A 20294-nucleotide genomic window follows, 5' to 3' on the forward strand; every position below is an offset into this window, starting at 1 on the left:
AGCTGCTGGGGTTGTTGTTTTTTTTGAGCAGTTCTAAGGTAACAAATGCTCCAAAGAAGATCCTGGGGACGACCAGTTGAGGGTTTCCACTGCGATCGGAAGCAAGTTCCCATGATGCTGCTCTGTCCCTTTTGGAGCCGAGTAGTGCCAATGGTTGAGCCATGGCTCCAACAGCCGGTTGCCTCTTGGCTCTTCCCCCAGGAGCAGTAAATCTCTCTAAAATCAACCAAAGAAGACTATGGAATAAATTGGGTTTTATTTGCTGTATTTGGTCAACCTCTGGAGAGCAGGAGGGGAAAGGAGACTGTAAGGTCTGCACCACCAGCAGTAAATATTGGAGACTGATTCAGCACTCAGCACCCCTTGCAACCCTCAAATAGTGGTGAAAAAGAGTTGCCTGTGTCAGGGACCCATATGTAACATGAGAGTGGCCCTTTTCACTGGTGAAATACTCTTCCCCGGGAGGCTCACCTGGCAATGTCATTATATATTAGGGATGTCCAACAGGTAGATCTACTGGTAGATCGTGGAATGACTGTGGTAGATTGCAGTAGATCTGCATGAACTGCAAAGTTAAGATTGCTTTCTTTGACCTGTCCTGAATCTTCCAAAATTATTGGCTGTCCATGAGTTCTGGTGTTATGCGAGGGGAAGAAAAACTTTTCTCTATCAATTCTCTCCATGCTACGCACATTTTTAATAAACTTTTATCATCTTTCTTCTTACTTGCCTTTTCTCTTAACTAAAAAGTCTCAGATGCTACAACGTTTCATCACAGGGAAATTGCTCCATCCCCTTGATCATGTCAGCTGAACTTTTCTCAACCATTTCCAACTCAACAATATCCTTTTGAAGGTGAAGTGACCAGTGACGCAGTATTCCAAATATGGTCATACAATCAGAAGACGTGCAAAAGTGTGTAGCAGCTTCCAAGCATATGTAATCAGTCACAGACATGATCCTCATTTAGGAAAATTGTTGTTTCTGCAGTTAAGGGGAACACATTTAGGCTGTAATCCTACATCCCTTTACCTGGAAGTAAGCCCCATTTAGCTCAAGTAGAACTGAGCAGACATATATGGGATTTTATGTTGCTATTTGTGTTAGAGACTTATACCCTGCTTTTCAATCAAAGTTGCAATAAAAAGAATGTAAAACAAGCTACATAATTTAAAAGGGCAGCATAAATGCAGGCAGCAGCGATAACAGAAGTTGGATTCTCAGACAGTTACAATGATATTTTCACATTACTGTATACTTTGTACGTGTTCTAGGTCTCAGATACAGCATAGTAGCAGGTTCTGGAGCATAACTTTGGCATTGTTGTTGTTGTTTAGTCGTTTAGTCGTGTCCGACTCTTCGTGACCCCATGGACCAGAGCACGCCAGGCACTTCTGTCCTCCACTGCCTCCCGCAGTTTGGTCAAACTCATGCTGGTAGCTTCAAGAACACCATCCAACCATCTCATTCTCTGTCGTCCCCTTCTCCTTGTGCCCTCCATCTTTCCCAACATCAGGGTCTCACTACTAAATTAAAGCTGTGATTGTCCCAAACAAGTGATGAGTGAGCATTTTAGTGCTCTGCACCGGTAGTTTGTAAATAAGGTTTAAAACCCCTGCTTGCTGCATTCCTGCCATAGATAGATAGATAGATATATAGATAGATGGATAATTTTATTTTCTAGGTTTACTCAAGTTTAAAGATTTTCTTGGTTTACAAAAGCATTGTCTCTTTTTCAGGTTGTAGAGTCTCTTCTACAGATCAGTTACATTTGAAGTGAGACATGTGTTGTATACAGAACAAGGTTGCCTTCTAAGGTTTTCAGAAATGTGGGAGACATAATCAAGAAAACTGAAACATCCTGTATTGGATCTTATTATTCATAGCCAATTTCCACAGTGCTAGATGAATATGTGTGAGTCTGTATCTCTTTCAAGGTGTGTCATTATTTATCTGCATTGTGAGTGTTCTTTTCACTGCACTCTCTGTGTGATTGTCTAACCACTCATTCCATAACACACCAGATGACAGATGCCATGAATAAATGAAAACGTATGTTTCACCTGGACAAAACTAATATGGCCATAAAATCAATAAGTGTTTGTCCAAACTCTGTTGATTTCCTCTTAAAAGAATTTGCCCCTCCCCATTCTAGGGGTCTTTCATTGAAAAAATGGGAAGGGGGGAAAACATGAGCATTTTACATGTCCTGTTTAAGTGCAGTTTCATCGTTGTCATCATCATTTATTAGATGTATATATATATATACCATTCTTCATCCAAGGTTCACAGGGCACTTTACAGTTTTAGTGGTATGAAATTAATTAATTAATTAATTAATTAATTGGCCTACTTCAAAAGATCTCAGGGCAGTTCACAATAATGTCTCATTGTCATTCATATAGTAAGAGTTAGTATTTGATGTATGTACTTGCAGAATTGTTTGCATTATCTCTGAGTCTGTACATGGCTCGCTCGCTTTTTAAAATCAGGGTATGAAATCCAGCTTTTAATATTTTAAAACACTTTCTACCTAATACAGGGATAATAGAAAAATACTACATCTTCATATTGTGGCTAACAATATAATAAAAATGCAATGATCTAAAATAGTCGACTTCCCCCGACCTCTCTCACTACCAAGGAAATATAACGAGCGAACAGAAAGAAAACCTACCCAAGTGACGTTGACACAACCCCCCCATACACAAAATGAAAGAATATAAGTTTTACCACCACCCCTTATGCTGCATGCAACGCTAATGTCTCTCAACAAATGTAATTGTTCTGTAGAAAAACCCAACCTGAAAAAGAAACAATGCACGTACTTCTGTAAATCATGAATTTTTTTTTGAAAAAAACTATTTAAAAAAACACAAAAACAGGCAGCAGTGTTAACAATTATTGCAGTATTTTATTGGTACAACGCATATGCATCTGTAATGGAGTGGGACAGACATAACTGAAATGGAGGAACTTTCTTCCCAGCTTGAAGGAAGTTGTGCGTAGAAACCGCATGGAAGCAAAAAAAAAAAGAAAAAAAAAGGAACAATTCTTAATGCATTGGTTCTACTTTGGAAACAAGTACAGGTCATTCAGAATGTGGATGAGGAGAATCTCTGAAGTATCTCTGCCTTCAAAATTCTCTTCCAGGCCTCTTGCTCTGGAGGATGCCACAGTTTCATGTCATTGGCTGCTTTCTGTCATTCACCTTACCTTCTCTTACAATGCTTTTACAAGCAATGCTATACATTTTTGAGGCTTTGATGTATTACCTTTGGACGGCTCATGCCTCAAATTTATTAAAAATCTATGCATCCTATATTTACTCAAGTATTTTAAAGTCCCCTTAAAAGCAGATGTAGACCACGTCTGATGCATCATAAAGGCTACAATCCTACACACACTTAGCTGGGAATAAGTCCCTTTGAACCCAGGTGGATTTACTCCTGAGTAGACGTGCCTAGGGTTGCACTGGAAATCTCTCTGCTGACAGATATTTTGAAAGATATTTCAAAAATATCTTTTTAATTTACAGGCTTGCCATGTGACCTTCAAAACCAGACTCACTGTTATGCATTATTATAATATTTATTGGCATTTTCATTTTCAAAGAATACTGTGATTTTACATAACTTTACATTACCTATATTCTGACTCTTTCTTCTCCCTTGCCTTCTTTTGTATGGAGTTCTGTTGTATTAAGAAACCTCTCATTACTGCTTTGCAGGCATCCCAAACCTCATCTAAATCAGTTTCTGTATTTAAGTTTAAATCAAAATAGTCTGTGATAGGCTTTTGGTCTTTTCCAATTATTTTCTGGTCTCTAAACAACCCTTCATTCATTCTCCACCTAAATGAAACCTCACCTTTTCCTTTCAGTTCCAACATTACGGGATTATGATCTGAGAGTGTTCAATGTTGAATCTCAGTTCTTATTGCTCTCGGAACTAGGTCTCTGGAAATCCATAAGTAGTCTTTTCTTCCTGAACTTTGGTTTGGTTCAGAGAAGAAACTATACTCTTTATCTAATAGGTGCTTTAATATCCAAATATCAATTAGGTCATAATTCTCCACAAAAGTGAAGAAAGTCTTTGGTAGTTTCCCTTGGTTTGAATCTCTCTTTCTTTGAGTTCTATCCATTTCCAATGAAACCACCCCATTAAAGTCACCCAAAAGAATTATTTTTTGAGCCATGTTCAAAAAGCTTCTCCTCTAGGTTCTTATAGAAATCCAGTATCCCCTTATTAGATGCATAGATTCCCACAATTAAGTTTTTTGCCTAGTGCTGACACTTCTGCTGCTAGTACCCTCCCCTCTTCATACTTGAATATCTGTCGTGAATCATATTTATCCTTTATATACAGAACAACTCTTTTTTATTTACATCTGAAGAAATAAATTCATTGCCTAGTTTTTTATTATTTAATATTCGCCTGCGTTTTCTTGCCACATGTGTTTCTTGTAAGCAAATAATATCCAAATTCTGTTTCGTTAATATATGATGAATTTTATTTCTTTTTACTTTATTGTTCAGTCCATTAAAATTCAAGGATATGATTTTCAGAGCCATCTCATATCAATTTTTAAATAAAATATGTCTATTGATTCCTAAATATTATCACTTCCTTGTCCGAATTCCAGCACATCGTCCTCCATTCCGCCAAGCTCTTTTGAGTACTTCCTTCTAAACTTATCTATGTCCTGAGGTGACTTGAACTTAAATTTTTTGTCCTTGAAGAAGAAGGAGATCCCTTCTGGGAATTTCTGCTGAAATCTAATTCCATTCTTTCTCAGTTTGTGTAATTCCTTTATATGGCTCTCTTTGTTTCAAAATTCTTTTAGGTGTTTCTTTATATATTATAATAAATTTTTCCTCAATGCACAATTTCTTTTCTTGATTAGTTTTTAGAATCAAGTCATTCATCTCTCTAGAATTAAAGAAAATCAAACAGCCACCAGGATTTTTTTTTACCTTTTTCGGATTTAAATTTGATCCTAAAAACACTATCAATTGTTTGAGCAACCTCATCTTCCTTCATTTTTAGCCAATTAGCAATTTGTTATCATCTTGTCATAAATTACTTCACCCTCCTCTTCTGGGACACCTTAGAAGTGTAGCTGCATCTCCTTTTGCTTCATCTCCATATAAGCCAAGGTATCCAAGGTCTCCTCATGCATCCTTGCCAACTCTGATACATCTCCTTTTACCTTCTCTCCCTCCCTCCTTGTTTCTTTTACTTCTTTCTTTTCCTTTTTAACAGCCTCGTCTAGAACTTGAGTTTTAGATTTAACCTCACTTATTTGACCTCTCAGTTCAGACACCGATTGGTCAATTTTCTGTTCCATCTTTTCCAATCTACTCTCAAGATTCTTCTCCCTCTCTTTGATGTCCTCCCTTATTTAGCAAACATTTCTAAAACATCACCTTTGGGCTCTTATAGAATCATAGAGTTGGAAGAGACCACAAGGGCCATTGAGTCCAACCCCCTGCCAAGCAGGAAACACCACCAGAGCACTCCTGACATATGGTTGTCAAGCCTCTGCTTAAAGACCTCCAAAGAAGGAGACTCCACCACACTCCTTGGCAGCAAATTCCACTGTCGAACAGCTCTTACTGTCAGGAAGTTCTTCCTAATGTTTAGGTGGAATCTTCTTTCTTGTAGTTTGGATCCATTGCTCCGTGTCCGCTTCTCTGGAGCAGCAGAAAACAACCTTTCTCCCTCCTCTATGTGACATCCTTTTATATATTTGAACATGGCTATCATATCACCCCTTAACCTCCTCTTCTCCAGGATAAACATGCTCAGCTCCCTTAGCCGTTCCTCATAAGGCATCGTTTCCAGGCCTTTGACCATTTTGGTTGCCCTCCTCTGAACACGTTCCAGTTTGTCAGTGTCCTTCTTGAATTGTGGTGCCCAGAACTGGACACAGTACTCCAGGTGAGGTCTGACCAGAGCAGAATACAGTGGCACTATTACTTCCCTTGATCTAGATGCTATACTCCTATTGATGCAGCCCAGAAGGTCCCTGTTTTGAGTTCCTCCTTTCTCCTGGAGTGGACTCTGCTCTCTTTTTCTGTGACATAGTTGTTGCTTATAGTCTCTTATAATCCTCTCTGATGTTTAAATGAGCTTTTGACTGAATTTTTAACTTTGACCACCAGGTGATGCTCTTTTAGCCAGTTTTATAAATTTAAATGTAGTAACTCAACTTGGCCACTTAGGATCACTTTTTACTGAAGCTCCTCTCCCTCTGTCCAGGTCACTTCTTTCTCCTCCTTTCTCCTCTCCTTGTTCCCTGCTCCTTGTTATACTTCCCTTTAGCATGTTTAGTCTCCAACCCTAAGTTTCAAGATCAAACTCCAAAGCAAGACAAAAGAATCAAAAGTGACTGGGGAAGATTGAAAACCCGTTTTTCAGACTCAACCGTTATGAGAAAGCACATCACAACTGGCCATGAAACAGAGGCCTCCTTGCACAATAGTTTGGTTGCACCTGCCAATCTGAAAGCAAGCAAACATAGACACTGAACTTTCTAAGATGCCAAAACACCTGTAATCAAAGTTGCATCTGCACCTGCATCACACCTTGCCCAGGTGTCCTCCCAATTCTCCTTGCTTCATGATCCACCATTTACTGACGGAAGATTGGTAAGCTATTGATCATGAATTGTTAAAAAACAAAAACACCACCCTACATAGCAAGCCCCACAGCATGTTTTCCCCATAAGGTCACCTTGTCTGTTACCTTTGCAGGGAGAATTGCTCCTCTAGTAGTGTCTGGAATTCAGACAGAAAAGATCCATAGAGAGACTTCTCACACCAGTGACTGGGAAAGCTAGGAGGGTAAGCAGCCACCTGATGCAGCCTACCTAGACACACCAGTGATGCATCAAGTGAGCATCTTCCCAGCAACAGCACATTGCCATGAGGGTGGTGCTTGTAATGGTCCTTTGGAGCAATGGTGGAGTCAAGAATCAAGCTCAGTCACTAAAGTCACCTCCCTCCCATGCTAATACTTTGGCTTAAGAAACAGAGAGCCAATCATTATTTGGGCAGATTCAGGTAGGTAGCCATGTTGGCCTGACACAGTCTAAATATATATAAAAATAAATTAATTTTGTTATTTGGGCAGTGTGGGATAGAGAGGGATAGAGAGATAGAGAGACATAGCAGTTGCATTGGAAGTAAGCGAGGACACCGCAGGGATTTGAACCCCGTCCTGGGAACCAGGACCGCCGACCGCCAGTGTCTTTTGCTTTTTTTCCCAGCAATGCAACAAGGGGGAAAGCAAAACGTGAGAGAACATTGGCACAATGTTCTCTCAGGAAAAAGAAAACCTTAAGATGCTAAGAAGAGCTCTTTGGAGAGACCTGTGGAGAGACCAGCAGAAAAGAAAATGGGGAAAAGGAAAGACCAATACAAAAAAGATTGTCTTGAAAAAAGACAACTGAGTGGTGGAATGTGAACTTACCTAAAGCAGCACAGTCCAAATGCAGGTGACTCTCTCTTCAGGTACAGTTAACTCTGAGAAGCCTGAAGGAAAGAATACCTGGAACGAAAGAAGAAGTTTTCTCCTATCTGCAGGTGAGCCTCATTGTGGTGACACGGAATGGGCCTCTTCTGAAAACTCAGTCACTGCAACCTGAAAGAGTCTTAACACAATGAGTTGCAGACGGAACATGATAGAGATTTCCTCCCTAACCAACCAAGGGATACTCACCTAAATGTCCCTCAGTCATGGAATACCATTTTGACCACCTTTTTATTTGAAGCTGGAGGCACCATTAATCTAGAGGGGCAGAAAAGAGAGATCGAGAGTCACTAGTTTGTCCCCAGTCACCTTCCATCAATCCTACAAAAAATGAGTGTTTTTTAAAAAACAAAACAGCTTTTCTTACCATCATGACTTCTGGGACTCAGCTGGAAGAGCTGGCTTCATTTGAGGGTTTGAAGCTCTTTGAAGACCTGTGAAGAGAGAGCAGAAAAGAAAATGGGGAAAAGGAAAGACCAATACAAAAAAGATTGTCTTGAAAAAAGAGAACTGAGTGGTGGAATGTGAACTTACCTAAAGCAGCACAGTCCAAATGCAGGTGACTCTCTCTTCAGGTACAGTGAACTCTGTAAAGCCTGGAGGAAAGAAGAGCAGGAATGAAAGAAGAAGTCTTCGCCTGCCTGCAGGTGAACCTCATTATGGTGACACGGAATGGGCCTCTTCTGACAACTCAGTCACCGCAACCAGAAAGAATCTTAGCACAATGAGTTGCAGACGGAACATGATAGAGATTTTCTCCCTAACCAACCAAGGGATACTCACCTAAATGTCCCTCAGTCATGGAATACCATTTTGGCCGCCATTTTATTTGAAGCTGGGGGAACCATTAATCTAGAGGGGCAGAACAGAGAGATCTAGAGTCACTACTTTGTCCCCAGTCACCTTCCACCAATCGTACAAAAAATGAGTGTTGGTCCACTGTGGTTCATTAAGTCCAGGGTCAATGCAGCAGTCTACCAGGAGATTTTGGAGCACTTCATGCTTCCTTCCGCAGATGAGCTATAAGGGGATGCTGACTTCATTTTCCAGCAGGACTTTGGCACCTGCCCACACTGCCAAAAGTACCAAAACCTGGTTCAGTGCCCATGGGATTACTGTGCTTGATTGGTCAGCAAACTCGCCTGACCTGAACCCCATAGAGAATCTATGGGGCATTGCCAAGAGAAAGATGAGAGACATGAGACCGAGCAATGCAGAAGAGCTGAAGGCTGCTATTGAAGCATCCTGGTCTTCCATAACACCTCAGCAGTGCCACAGGCTGATAGCATCCATGCCACGCTGCATTGAGGCAATAATTGATGCAAAAGGAGCCCAAACCAAGTACTGAGTACATATGCATGCTTCTACTTCTCAGAGGTCCAATATTGCTCTATTTGCAGTCCTTGTTTTGCTGATTTCATTTAATATTCTAATTTTCTGAGATTGCTAATTTGGGGTTTTCATCAGCTGTATGCCATGATCATCACAATTATAACAAATAAAGGCTTGACATATCTCGCTTTGCATGTCATGCGTCTATCTCATATATTAGTTTCACCTTTTATGTTGAATTACTGAAATAAACGAACTTTTCCACGATATTCTAATTTTCCGAGTTTGACCTGTAGGCTGTAATGAGAGAGTTATGCTATCACAGCCACATTACATACTGGTTATAGTTTTGCCTGCCCTTTTGCATTGATACCTTTTGAGGTCCATTTCCCATATCTTAGATAATTTTCTGCACAGGTGGTATAATGCTTCCCCTCATTATTTCATCCTCACAACATCCCTGTGAGGTAGGCTAGGCTAAGAGGCAGTGACTGGCCCAAGGTCACCCAGGAAGAACTTTCCTAAGAGAAATAATACACTTTCATGCAGGGTCCTGGAGTTGCTACTTCCTTGATCAGAGCTCTGCATCTCCTCCTCCACAGGAGCCAAGGACAAGTCACCTCTTTCTTATCATTGCCATCAGCAGCTTCATCCTCAAAATGACTTCTTTGCTTTTCCATACTGGAATCGGCAAGTCACCTTCAGTTTGCTTGTGGTTTTTATCTTCCTAAAATGCTGGCATGTTTGGGACCTTCTGGGTATAGAAACATCTCAAAGAACAAACAAAAAAACCAAAAAAAACCCCAAAAAAACACAACTCAACAATATTTTGGTGCTCATCTTCTGCAATTCCCTCATAGCTTCAAATTAGTTAAAATACTCTGACCCGTGACGAGTGCATTTTGCTGCTGCTACTTGCGGCACTTGCTATCCACCAAAATCTTGGCACACTCATTCTAAGGGGGGGTTACAGATGCTAGATGCCACACCCAGGGCTAGATGAAAAACAAAAAACTTATAACCTCAGGAAGGTGGTACACACAAGGACTTTCCAGACTTTCTAGCAAGAGACAAGAAGTAAGTATGCCTGCAATTCTCCCAAAATCCCTCCCTTCTCATCTCTCATTTTCTTGGCTTCAGTAAAAAACTTATTATCAAAGTATTACTAAGAACATTGCAGAGGGCTTTCAGTTTTTGTGCTACCAGCTACACTTCATCAGCCTTCATCCACCAACACTTCTTGCTTCTAAGTCTTTCCTGTGCTAAAGTCTTCCCAATCTTGGCTTTTCTAGCTTCAGCAATGAAAACCTCACACTTTTCCTAACATCGGATGGCTTCTCTTGTTGCCTTTTAAAAGAAAAACTTTGCATTTCCCCTACCTATTTTTCACTGTGCTTTAAGCAAACTTCATATCCATCTATGTGCTTTCATGTGCTCCTTTTTACATCCGAAGATTAATTCATTTGAAAAGTAAGCAAAACTTGATTCAAATTCCTTCATCTTCTCTTGGCTTCTCCAGTTGTCACGTGGTGTTTTTGTTTTGTTTTTGTGATTATCCTTAAAATCTTCATTTTGGTATTTTTCTGAGTTTTCAGTTTAGATTTTGCTTGGCTAAGCTTTCTTTTGGGGACTTTCTCGCAAGTCCATCTTTTGTCCACAATTGACTGTCCCTCTTTGATTAGGATTAATTCTGCTTTGGTCTTCTATTTTCTTTCTGTTTCCGTTTGATTTTAAAATTATTGCCTCTCCTAACACTTTTTAGACAGATACTGATGTCCTCACCTAGGCCCAAAGTCACCCCCCTCCAAAGCAGGCTCAAAGCTTCTCAAAGCTTTTCAAAATCATTTTCTCAGCAGCTAAGCATCAGAAACATTCCGCTCTGCTGTAACAAAGGTAGAGAACAGTCCATTGTTTCTCAGGCCTTTCTCATGCCTTCTGGCCTTGCTAAAGAACCACATTGCAACTTGCTTTCTGTCCAGGAACCATGCCAGAACAAGAGATTGAAACATAACTGGGAACACAGTGAAACCCTCTCACCCCCCTTTCCTGGGAAGAGTCCCCAATAGTCCCAAGACAGCTTTCTGTTCATGCTCAGAGGAACTCATGGGGCAGGACTCCTGAGGGAGGAGAAAGGGGGAGGGAACTGGAAATGGGCGGGCGGTGGGGGGAACAGGGTCTGCCAACAGGCACAAAGACCCAGAACGCAACCCCCATGCAAATGGGCAGTTGCCTGTAATCCACACGGTCTAGAACTATTGCACATCTTTTGTCCCAAGCCTCCCCCGATCAGTCAAAACAAAGGGGGAAGGGGGCAGGAGATCAGGGGACGCTGTGAGTCACAGGTGGGTGGCCATTGCCCAGTATTTTAAAAACACTGCACATTTATATTTCACAGGGTGCAAAAGAAGGGCTTTGCACATTTATACAATAAGCGTGTGTGCTTGGGCCCAGGGTCTTTTGCCTCACCATCCCCACTACTGACTCCCTGTTGCTACTCAGCTTAAAAAAAAAAGTGTCCCCAGATTCATTGAATTTTTTTTCGTAACCATACTTTAGATCTGAGTGGGGGGAAGCACAATAATACACTGGCATGAAAAGGAGAATATATTCACTAAATACAAGGCTGAGTAGTTGAATGGCCTGATTGTATAGTTCACAACAATCAAGAAGAACAATCTCTTTGCATTGAGAGTAATTAAAGAATTAATATACCTACGAAGTAGCTGGCTTTTTGTTGACTATTCACAGTGCATCCTTAGAATCTCATTTAACATTCTGAGCTGTAGTCCACAGAAGAACTTACTGGGGAAATGGCACTCAACTGGTAATATAGCAGAGCATTAGGAGTTGGACAAACTTGTATTCCAAACCAGGGAATTATGATTTTTTTGCAACATCAAAACCGCTAGAGGACAGGGCCAGTGTTGTGTGAGCAGCTCTGCATAATAATTCTTTCCACACACCATACTTGACAATATTTTTTTGCTCCTTAATAGATGTGTATTTTGGCATAAACAGTAAAACAAAATGTGAATATGGTCCATTAAGCAAACATCAAAGATTTAGATATTTCACAATATTACTGCATGTTAATAATGTGCAGTCAATTTTGTTTCTTATGTAGAGCAGTTCTTTCATTGTTTCAATTAACTGATCAAATCTAGATATGAGCAACAAAAGTTAATCATGTGACGCCGATAATGATCATTTTCAATTCATCCCCCTGCAGGAGGGAAGAGAGGAAGTGAAAGTCTCATTGTGTGGCCCTGTATATTCAGCTCATAATCTTAAAAAAAGTAATTAATACAAACTTCTGATGACAGACACCCTTAAACGAGGCTCTCTTCTTTTTCTCTCACATAGTCTGGAGTGCTTCTTCTAGAAGATGCCTGCGCATCATCGTAAAACCAAGTATGCTTTTGGCTTCAGAGCTATTTTAATAAATGCCTTAATCCACTCATTATTAATCAACTAAGACATTTAATCACATGACAGCGCTAAACAAATCCTTGTTTTTGACCGTATTTTTCCGTGTTTAAGACGCCCCCATGTATAAGACGACCCCTATTTTTTTGAGCCCAAAATTAAGAAATAAATATTTTAAACACCAAACAGAACAACTCTGATATTTTACTAAATACTCAAAACACTGGCATATTTAGTACCGTATATTTAAACATCAAAGAGTGAGGCAAGCTGTGTAATGGCAGCTGCTCCTGTCATCTCAGTGTAACTCCACTGTAGCTGCAGCTCCAGCTCTCCAGCCTGTGTGTTGCACTTTTGTCTCAGTATTTATGGTACGTGCCGTATTTACTAAACTCCACGAGCACCAGCAGATGCGAGGGGCTGCAACTGCCAGAGCTGCCTGATTGAGTGCGCTTGGGGAAGGGGGGGGGGGTCTGGGTAGCCAGGGGGCGGCTGAGGGAACCGGGTGGGAGGGTAGGAGTCTCAGCCTGACCTACCTGCCAGGGTTGTTGTGAGGGTAAAATGTAGGAGGAAGAAGAACAACGTTTATTGCTTTGATCTCCTTGTATGTTAAGTGTAATAAATGAAATGAATCATAGGTGGTGTCGATGGATGCTCATATGTAATGAGGCTTGGATTGCCACATGTTAAATTTTCCAGGCTCCTGATGTCAGTAGAAATGTTTTCATCTATAATTTTAATCATCAAAATGCCATACCATATTTTACTTCCCTAAAAACAGGAAAGATCTACAGGACCAAACCTTGCTTAATAACCCTTCTGCTTTTTTGATTGAATGCCATTTGAAATTGCCCTTATTGTTGTACAAGGTAACATATAATGGGCCTGGCGACCAATCAATGTGACCCTATTAGAGACTTGCCACTTGTAAGGAAATATGTTCCAAAGTGGAAGCTGGATTAAACTAGATGCTGGGTCAAACGCCACTATTTAGAAAAATTGAAGAGTGGTGCTTCAGCCTAATGATTTTGTGAAAAGTTAAGCAACAATAACAAAATTCCATGAATATAATAGCATAGCATAATGCAAACGTGGGGAACCTTATGAACAAGATTTCTGTTTTTACTTGGAGCTCTTCAAACCTGGGAGGAAAAGCCCACAGTTAAACAATGCAAACTGCCCCCCCCCCCAGGTTTTGCTCAGGGCCTAAAGAACCTTTTTACTATTCAAAAACCATAATCAAATCTTCCATGCAACAGGCAAGAGATGCACCTTGAAACTTACGGAAAGGATATGCTTTTTACAGTTACCATTGTTCTGGATTTTGTAAGTGCACAGACAATAACATGCTTTGGGCTGATGTTAAAACAGCAGAAAGCATTATTCTGTTCCTCAGAGTCTGGGAGTTTAGAGATTAGCAACCTGATCCAAAACACACTAATCAAAATTCAGAACCCAGTGGGTGGTACTGGGCTTCTCTTGGCAACAGGAAGCCTGCAAGTGCCTAAGGGTGAAGACAGCCATATATTCTATCAAAAGTGGTTTGCAGATAAATGCCTGCCGCAGAAAATGCATGTTGAAGCTACTTACACCAGACTTTGTCTCCATCCTATGATTCTTTCCCATTCTATATTGAACAGTCAGAAGGTTATGTTTGTGTACTTGTTGCTTCCTCATTGGATCACTATGATTGGGCAGAACTCCAGAGAAAATTAGATGCAATTACCGTATTTTTCGCCCTATAGGACGCACTTTTTCCCTTCCAAAAATGAAGGGGAAATGTGTGCGCGTCCTATGGGGCGAATGCAGGCTTCAGGAAGCTATCCACAAGCCTTGGGAGCCTGCGGGAGTTCCCGCCGGGCTCCCATGGCTTGCGGAGAGCTGCCTGCATCCTGAAGCCTGGGGCGCAATGAGCTCAGCGCGCCCCAGGCTTCGGGCTTCACGCAGCTCTGCACAAGCCGTGGGAGCCTGGCGGGAACTCCTGCAGGCTCCTAAGCTTGTGGAGAGCTGCCTGCATCCCTGCGGATAGCAGCCTGTTCTGGGGGCTGGCTCGCGCCTGGGGGAAAAAATATTTTTCCCCCTTTATTCCCCCCCCCAAAAAAAAACTAGGTGCGCCCTATGGGGCGAAAAATACGGTAAGTCTCTTTGAAGTAGTTAATGGAGTTTAAGTATACGGTTAAGTGCTAAGGTCTCTATTAAAGTGAAGACTGTTTAAAACACAACATTTTTTAGCTGAAACTCATTTTTGGAATAAGTTAGTTGAGGTATTAATTTTCTACATGGGCTGTGTGACTTCAGGTATGTGGATCACTGAGAGTTGTCATATAATGAAAATCCAGCACAAACAGAACAAATACCACTGGCAGAATGAAATCCCTGTTTCTTGAATGCCTCCAAAATCTGCTCCAGTCTGTTGGGGGGATTCACCAGAGCAGATATGGCAGGGGCAAGGGGCTGCAGAGGTGACGAGAGGAAGGGGAAGTTCCATTGCATGAGTGGAAATCCATTCATGTGTCCTTGGATACTCCCCAGAGAAATCTAGATGTCTGAAAGAGAGCTTGAGCTTAATGCTTATGTACCTAGATATAGTGCCTGCTCAATATATTTGACTGCCTGAGGCAGTACACGTACACACACACACACACACACACACACACACACACACGGAACAACACTTTTAAAAGTACTGTTTCACCATCCGACACCAGTTGCTATCTTCATCCATCCCTCAATTGCAATGTTTCCTGGAGCAGATGTTTCAGCCTGCAACATAACAGGGGTGCTCTGCCTGGATATACTGTGGCAGGCAGATGATGATGATTGGGAGTAGAATTCAGTTCTATGATATCCCAGTCTGAGGTCTGAATGCGATGGTGCAAACCACCCAAAGCATGTGCAAGAAACAAAACAAAAATGTCTTTATTTGTTGTGAATTGGTCTATGAGAAGGGCTTTTGCCTGAAGTTTAGATAATGTTGATGATTTCTTACCCACCTTTCATAATAATAATAATAATAATTTATTAATATGTATTCAATTTATACACCGCCCTCTACCCGGAGGTCTCAGGGCAGTTCACAAACAAGACCACAACATATAAAATCAAACAAAAAACAATAACCCAATAACACCCCCCCTCCAAAAAGAACCACATACTAAAAGGGTGTTGGATGTTAATAAGATCCACCAAAGGCCTGGTTAAAAAGGAATGTTTTCACCTGGCGCCTAAAATTCTATAATGAAGGTGCCAGGCGAACTTCCCTGGGGAGAACATTCCATAGTCAGGGAGCCACTGCAGAGAAGTCCTGTTCTTGTGTTGCCACCCTCCAGACCTCTTGAGGAGGCAGCGCACAAATGAGGGCCTCGGAAGATGATATCAGGGTTTGGATAGGTTCATATGGAAAGAGGCGGTCCTTGAGGTATTGCGGTCCTGAGCCATTTAAGGCTTTATAGGTCAAAACCAGCACTTTGAATTGGGTCCAGGGTGGGTTACAGCACTTTAAAATTCAATATAAAAAACAGTGGGTCCTGAAAATATATCTCTCGGGTGTCAAAGGCCAGGAGCGTCATCTAATGTCTTTCTAATTATTGCTTTTCAAAATTCCAGATTGCTTAACATGACAAGTCTGCTGTGCATCCATCTTTTCCTGAAGTCTTTAAACAGTGGTACACAGACTCCCGCAACATGTTCCCTGCAGGTTATACAGTCAAACAAAGAAAAGAAGTGGTTTGCTGTAAATTATATACAGGTTGCTGCAGAGTAAATTTAATCACAGGGCTGCTGTAACTCTATCATCATTTCCCTTGATGAGAACATCACAGACTTAAATTTTGTAAAAGAGGTAAGAAAAAAAGCGAGAGTATAATCTAGCTAAAACCATAACAGTCAATTTTCTTCTGATGGGAAAAAGTGATGCACTGGTGCCAATGTATTAAACCAACTTCCACAATATAGTGGATATTGTAATATCTATTAGTATTCCTATGATGTTTCTTGGCGGGGGCAAAGCAACCTCCCCCCACCACCAAAAAATAAATCCACTCATGTAAAGGTAAAAGGTAAAGGACCCCTGGACAGTTAAGTCCAGTCAAATGCGACTGGGGTTGTGGCGCTCATCTCGCTTTCAGGCTGAGGGAGCCAGCGTTTGTCCACAGTTTTCTGGGTCAAGTTGCCAGCAGGACTAAACCGATTTTGGCGCAACAGGACACTGTGACTGAAGCCAGAGCGCACAGAAACACTGTTTACCTTCTCACCACAGTGGTACCGATTTATCTACTTGCACTGGAGTGCTTTCGAATTGCTAATTATAGTAACATACATAAAGTATTTTGCAAATTTTCCTTGCTTGCTTGGCATTTAACATCTGCTAGATGTCTGGCATGGAAGACCATCAATATGAAGATGACATCTAACTCTATGTCTTGTTCTTACCAAATGTAGATGGAGCAAATGCTATACTGATGTCTGCCCATGATAGTGGACTAGATGAAGGGCGATCCAGACAAGATGAAAGTACTGTGAGTAGATAGGGTTTTTTGCCCAAGCAAATGGTATTCATCTTGTGCCAAATAGGGTTGCATTCACCCTGAAGTTAGAGGTTTGCCGCTTGGCCCGTCTTTGTTACTACAGGCACAAGTTGCTCAAAACATGTGGCTGCCTGACCACAAGCAATAGGATTAAAAGAGCAGAATCATAACATTGTAGAGTTGGAAGGGACCCCCAAGGGTCATCTAGCCCAACCCCCTGCAATGCAGGAATCTCAGCTAAAGCATCCATGACCGATGGCCATCCAACCTCTGCTTAAAAATGTCCAATGAAAGAGAGTCCACAACCTTCCGAGGCAGACCGTTCCACTGTCAAACAGCTCTTACTATTGGAACGTTTTTCCTGATGTTTAGTTGGAATCTCATTACTTGTAACTTGAAGCCATTGGTTTGAGTCCTACCCTCCAGAGCAGGAGAAAACAAGCTTGCTCCATCTTCCACAATCCTCCTTAAATTGTGGTGACCAGAATTGGACACAGTATTCCAGGTGTGGCATGGCCAAGGCAGAACAGAGTGGTACTATTACTTCCCTTGATCTGGACACTATACTTCTGTTGATGCAGCCTAGAATAGCATTAGCTTTGTTTGTTGCTGTATCACACTGTTGACTCATCTTAAGCTTTTGGTTCACCAAGACCCCTAGATCCCTTTCACATGTACTGCTAGTAAGCCAGGTGCCCCCCATCCTATATTTCTGCATCTGGTTCTTCCCGTCTAAGTGCAGAACCTTACATTTGTCCCTAAGAAATTCATTTTGTTAGCTTGTGCCCAGCTCTCCAATCTGTTAAGGTCATTTGGAATTCTGATTCTGCCTTCTGTTGCACTAGCTACCCTTCCCAGTTTGGTGTCATCTGCAAATTTGACGAGCATCCCCTCAATTCCTTCATCCAAGTCATTTATAAAGATGTTGAACAACAACGGGCCCAGGACAGACCCCTGCGGCTCCAGCCACTGGAGTTTTTGTTTTCCCATCAAGGACTCCCATAATTGGAAATGTCATTTTGAGCAGTGTGAACTTGTTACTTGCAATCATTTCCCTTGGGAGGTTTCATTGAATGGATTTTGCTCATGGTGAAAATCAGGAAGGAGTTTCCCAACCCAGATCAGTTAAACAAGGTGTAGGCTGTTCCTATGGAATTCCTATAACTTCCTTGCTCAGGTTGTCCTACTTTGTAGACACTTCTTGTGGTGTGCCTGTGATCTTAGCATGTATACATAAGTGAGGCACTGATGTGGTCATGTCTTGCAGCCCAGGATTTGACTTTAATATAGTATCTCCAAACTCTGCAGGTGTGTGCAGAATTGGGTTTTTTTTAAAAAAAAATGACTGTGTGTATGCATTTCCCACTCACGTAATTAAGATGTAATACCTGTATTGGCTAGAATGACTCTTCACTACTTTTTGCCTTGCCTTCACAACATTTACACATAGGGTCATATTGTGAGTGAGAGACTCAGCTGTGCTTTTAGTGTCATGTGTGAAATGCCCTGGATTCTATGATATAGGTTGTAAAATGAAGAACAATGCATCATTAGAATGGCTATCCAAACTCTCTTATTCAGTCCATTTTATCAGAACTGTATTAAATGCACAGCATAACATGAATATTATGAAAGTGACTGTCTGCACATGGGAAATTCTTTAAAGAAGATGGAATCACATTAAAGGAACCATCCTTGGCTTTATGCTTTATCACAAACAGACAGGCACAGCAAAGCCCCAGTCCTCAGGTGCTCTGCAAACAGAAATTCTATTGAAGTGAAAGGGCCTTGCACTACTGAAGTACAGCTCTGAATTTGCTATTCAAAGCATCCATCTCTTTCCATTTCACAGTATAACAAGATGTTTAAGTCTGATATTTCCAAATAAATCCCCCATATCTTTAGCTTAATGTGCATTTTTCTTCTGAAAAATAGGAGCATTAAACTGTTTTGTTTTGTTTTTTTAAAAAAGCAGCCTTGATCTAAGAGCCTGATCAGTGATGTCCGAATAAGTAAAATCCAAAACTTGTACTTTGGTCTGTAAAGTAAGTGTGATTTCTGAATATAAAGTATGTCAGTAGGATCATTGTAGACTCCCTCTTAGGTTAATTGGGTAGTTAATGAAGAAACTAGCTGAGCGTCTCCATGTGTATCATGAGCTGGATGGAGTGTCACAGGTTGCACTGATTACCCTTCTAACCCTGGGGCTGCGTTGCACAGAGCCCTTTAAAACAAGCAGCCTTAAATCCTACCTCTTGGCTATTTGAGAGGTACACCAGGGCTGGCTGAACTAAGTTCCTCTGCTCTACCTTAAACAGCAGATTCATAGTTTGCAGTCTCTCCATCCTCCTGAATGGGGCTTTTTGGTCAAATTCAGAGAGACAGCAAGCTTTTGCAAAGTTTATGTTTCTTTAGCCTATTATTTTGTGTCAAAAACCAGTTCAGCTCAGTAATATGGTTATCCATCCTATCAGTGGAAAGCCACTCCGGTCCTCTGCCTACAATAAATGGGGATAAAGCTCTTGGCGCACCATGAAGGGTTGGGTTCCATGGATATTCCCTAAACATGTTGCAAACACAAGTAATGTTGGTAGGAATGAGCATCTGGTGACTCTGACTTTCAGAGAGAAATATAATGGTACCTCGGTTCTCGAACATAATCCATTCTGGAAGCCCGTTTGGCTTCTGAAATGTTTGAAAACCGAGGTGTGGCTTCCGACTGGTTCTTGCACTCATTGCAAGCCACATCGGATGTTCGTCTTCTGAGGAACATTAAAAAGCTGGAGCATTTATTTCTGGGTTTTTGATGTGCAGGAGCCAAAATGTTCAGCAACAGAGCGGTTCAAGAACCGAGGTACCACTTTAGTGAAATAATAATAATTAATACATACTGTAAATAAAAAGCAGTGAGATAGGTCTATCAGCTATTCAATCTATTTTGAATTGGCTGCCTCCTAAGAAGCTTAGCAAGAAAGAAGCTGCAGAGATTATAGCATTCTGTTCCTTCCCGCCCCTGCATTGCCTTCCCATTGCATTACAACTTTTATGAGCTATGCCATAAAAAAAACGAAAACTTGAAAGAGGATTCAAGTCATCATTCCACGTAAATAACTTTTTTCATCTTTACTTCCAACAAATCTATCAGCGGCTGTGTCCCTCAGTCAGAAGTGGAAGAATCACACCAGCCTTCAAGGAAGCACCAACAAACAACTAAGCAGTCCACTGAGAGATCTGTCTGAGTTTTCCCTCCCTTAAAAATGTGATCGAATCGAAGCCACTAAATGCAATTCATACACAGCCACCCAGCTGAGTACAAATAGGCAAGGCTGTTTGCTTTTTTTAAAAAAGAAGGCACACTGTTAACATGTTTATTTTATAAGCCCTCTCCAGGTGTTTCTTGCATGAATAGGGCCATTGTGGTGAAAGAGGCAGCAGGCCCATGAGTGTAGTCCCACCCCTAAAATGACGTGTCTGT

General features: G+C 41.2%; 1 long non-coding RNA gene across 1 annotated transcript in view; it reads right to left on the reverse strand.

Annotated features, from left to right (window-relative positions):
* Window positions 1–2894: 2894 nt before the first annotated feature.
* LOC310688515 overlaps window positions 2895–20294 on the reverse strand; it is a 699093-nt gene continuing 681693 nt past the window's right edge. The window contains exons 2-5 of the long non-coding RNA XR_014516995.1: window positions 7903–8131; window positions 6425–7793; window positions 4437–4927; window positions 2895–3693 (exon numbers count right to left, since the gene is read on the reverse strand). This is a non-coding gene — a long non-coding RNA (uncharacterized lncRNA). The remainder of the gene's footprint in view (window positions 3694–4436; window positions 4928–6424; window positions 7794–7902; window positions 8132–20294) is intronic.

The sequence above is a fragment of the Podarcis liolepis genome (assembly GCF_965112155.1).
Source record: "Podarcis liolepis genome assembly, chromosome: 11".
NCBI classification, from domain to species: Eukaryota; Metazoa; Chordata; class Lepidosauria; order Squamata; family Lacertidae; genus Podarcis; species Podarcis liolepis.